Source organism: Papio anubis, chromosome 2, assembly GCF_008728515.1.
Source record: "Papio anubis isolate 15944 chromosome 2, Panubis1.0, whole genome shotgun sequence".
Classification (NCBI taxonomy): Eukaryota; Metazoa; Chordata; class Mammalia; order Primates; family Cercopithecidae; genus Papio; species Papio anubis.
In genome coordinates this window covers 156,079,696-156,083,834 of record NC_044977.1, presented here as the reverse complement: position 1 = coordinate 156,083,834, position 4,139 = coordinate 156,079,696, and positions in this window count along the sequence as shown.

Sequence of the window (4,139 nt, the reverse complement as noted above, 5' to 3'; positions counted from 1 at the left end):
TGTGCACAACTGATTCTGTGGGAGAAATCATATGCCCACTACCCACCCTCAAATCAGGGACATTTGGATCTTTGGGAAAGGGGCGAAGAAGAGGTGGGCATGGGGTCTTAGACACAATCTTGAGGGAGGTCTTGGCCCATTTGGTAATGATGGCAGATCTGGAGAACCTAATGTACTCCACTTGGGGGAAGGGGCCGGAGCCAAACCCCTCCTTCTCAGGCCTGACTCCTCCTCACTCCTGCTCCCTTCCCACCTCAGCCACCCCTTTCAGCAGCTCTGGCCTCCAGCATCTCCTCCCTACAGGTCACCCCCCTTCTCCTCCCCAATCCCAACTCCATTTAAACACAACAGAAGCAAATTATTTATGAATAGCCCTAATTTACAATGCATCCATAATGGCTGGGAAGACACCGATAATTTATTTAATGAGCAAAGACATATGATTCACAAACAATGATTCCAGTCAGAAATTGGCGTCATTAATTTTCTGTAAGCCCTCTGTTACGATTCAGCACCCAGGGAGTGCCTCAGACCCACAAATCTCCTGAGCACTTCTATTACTCCAGCCTGAGCCCAGCTCAGGTGCAGGTCCAGCATCATCACCCTGCTCATGGGCCTTGCCACCTAGCCATGCTTAGCAGTTGCCCCCACACAGCCTGCTCTCCAGAAACCTTGCCAACCTGCCATGCAATTGATCTACCTGTGTCTGTTAATGGGAGATCATGCCAGGCCAGACATTCCTGAGGGCCTTGACCCACAGATCCCCAACCCACCCACAAGTATGGGCCATAATGTGGTCTGTGCCAGCCACCAGAGCTCTACTAACAGGTCACAGACCAGGAAACTGCCAACATGAGCCTGGCATTAAGACATTATGGATGTTTTCTGCATAAGGCTAGCCAATTTTCCCAGAACCATTTATTAAATAGGGAATCCTTTCTCCATTGCTTATTTTTGTCAGGTTTGTTGAAGATCAGATGGTTGTAGATGTATGGTATTATTTCCGAGGACTCTGTTCCATTGGTCTATATGTCTGTTTTGTTACCAGTACTGGACCTTTTCCTTACACCTTATACAAAAATTAACTCAAGATGGATTAAAGACTTACTTAAATGTAAAACCCAAAACCATAAAAACCCTAGAAGAAAATCTAGGCAATACCATTCGGGAAATAGGCATGGGCAAAGACTTCATGATGAAAATGCTAAAAGCAATTGCAACAAAAGCCAAATTTGACTAATGGGATCTAATCAAAACTAAAGAGCTTCTACACAGCAAAAGAAACTATCATCAGAGTGAACAGGCAACCTATAGAATGGGAGAAAATGTTTGCAATCTACCCATCTGACAAAGGTCTAATATCCAGAATCTAAAAGGAACTTAAACAAATTTACAAGAAAAAAACAAACAACTCCATCCAAAAGTGGGCAAAGGACATGAACAGACACTTCTAAAAAGAAGACATTTATGCAGTCAACAAACATATGAAAAAAACCTCAACATCACTGATCATCAGAGAAATGCAAATCAAAACCACAATGAGATACCATCTCATGCCAGTCAGAATGGCAATTATTAGAAAGCCAAGAAACAATAGATGCTGGAGAGGCTATGGAGAAATAGGAATGCTTTTATATTATTGGTGGAAGTGTAAATTAGTTCAACCATTGTGGAAGACAGTGTGGCTGTTCCTCAAGGATCTAGAACCAGAAATACCATTTGACCCTTTGAGTATATACACAAAGGAATATAAATCATTCTACTATAAAGACATGCACGCATACATTTATTGCAGCACTATTTACAATAGCAAAGACATGGAACCAATCCAAATGCCCATCAATGATAGACTAGATAAAGAAAATGCAGTACATATACACCATGGAATACTATACAGCCATAACAAGGAATGAGATCCATGTCCTTTGCAGGGACATGGGTAGAGTTGGAAGCCATCATCTTCAGCAAACTAACACAGGAACAGAAAATCAAACACCACATGTTCTCACTCATAAGTGGGAGTTGAACAAGGAGAACACATGGACACAGAGAGGGAAGCAACACACACCCAACCCAGTTGGGAGGTTAGGGGCAAGAGGAGGAAGAGCATTAGGACAAATAGCTAATGCATGCGGGGCTTCAAACCTAGATGATGGGTTGATAGGTGCAGCAAACCACCATGGCACAAGTATACCTATGTAACAAACCTACACATTCTGCACTTGTATCCCGGAACTTAAAATAAAAACTAAAAATTAAAAAAAAAAGACATGACAGGTGTCGATATTTTCAACTGCTAGACACCTAACCTTGAAGAACAGACATGCATCCTGTCCATGTGCCCCAGGGTCTTCACCTTGGGGTGGGGAGGGGGAGACAGAGATCATGAAAACTCTGCCTGAGCTTCAGTGTCCTAATTCCCCCTTCTCACAGAACACTCAGCGTGACCTCATCTTTCTTAATCACCTAAACATATGTGGACTACAGTTTGTTGCCCACATGAATTTTAATATTTTTAATTTCATTATTTTATTCAATTTATACAAGCATATGGTTAAAGAAATAAACAGTTCTACAAAACTCATATTCATACAACAAAGAGAAGTCTCCCACTACCACCATCCCCATTTTCATTAAGTATTCATCTCCATATCTTGAAAAATTAGGCTTAGATTACTACTTTGTTGTTGTTGTTGTTGTTGTTTTCAATCTCATTCACTCTTGTCTTCCCTCTATAAAATACAAAGGCTTAGTTCTCTTTCACCTCACCTCTTTCTCTACATACATATTTCTTGCCTGGGGGTCAGCAAACAAGGGCCACCTGTTTTTGTAAACAAGATATAACTGAAATACAGTCATGTCCATTTGTTTATACTTGTCTCTGGCTGTTTTAGTGCCAGGACAGCAGAGTTGAGTAGTTGTGACAGAATCCATGTTGCCCACAAAGCCTAAAATATTTATTATTTGACTCTTTACAAAAATGTTTGTCAACTTCTGGCAGTCCCTGCAGTCTATGAATAAGCTGAGTTATAGATCAATATTCAGTGATTCCATTACCATAACTATCTAAATGCCATTCTCAACTGAGTTGAGTAGTGTACTATGTGTACTTTTCCTTTCCTGTACCTTTTGTTTATACTCACATTTGTAAATGCCCTTTATGTTTATTTGTTTGCTTTGAAGTACTTGTACTTAATACTAACTTTAACAAATTCTCCCCCAGTTGTGCAAATCTGTTTAAATGCATTAAGGTATCAATTTTATCTACTTGAAGATAATTTCTTTATGAGCTTACTGGCCTGCACCAATATAAACTGGTAGTGCTCCATCCTGAAGCACAGCCATCATCCTGGAATCTGCTTTCCTCATTATGCAGGAGGGTCCTGTTGCCTCTATTCTATACTCAGTCCCCTATTTCCAGAATCTATGTCATTCACTTTCTTGATTTACTCTAATTTTGAAGGAGCACATATTCCACTATCATCCCTACCCACCTCCACCACCAAAAAAAAAAAAAAAAAAGAGGAGGTACACTTTTTGAGACTTTAAATGTCTGAAAATGTCTTTATTCCATCCTCAGATTAATTTATTGTTAGATTGAATGTCTTAGTTAGCTCAGGCTGCTATAACAAAACACCGTAGATGGGGTGGCTAAATAATAGACACTGATTTCTCAGTTCTAAAGGTTAGAAGTCTGAGATGAAGGTACCAGCATGGTCAGATTCTGGTGAAGGCTCTCTTCCTGGCTGACAGGTGGCTGTTTCTTGCTATATCCTCACATGCAGAGAGAGTGAGAGTGAGAGTTCTTTAGTCTCTTCCTCTTCCTACAAGGACACTAATTCCATCATGGTGACTCCACCCTCATTACCTCATCTAAACTTAATTACCTTCCAAAGGCCCCATCATGTAATACCATCACATTAGGGGTTATGGTTTCAACATGTGGATTTGGGGAAGGGACACAGCCATACAGTTCATAACAATGGGTATAGAATTAACTGATGAAAACTATTTTTGCTTGGAAATCTGAGGACATTTCCCACTGTTTTCTATCCATGTTGCTGTTGAAAAGACACCACTCTGATTCCTGATCATCACTGGGTTTTGTATGTTTTTATGTTGATAGTGTAAATGATCTA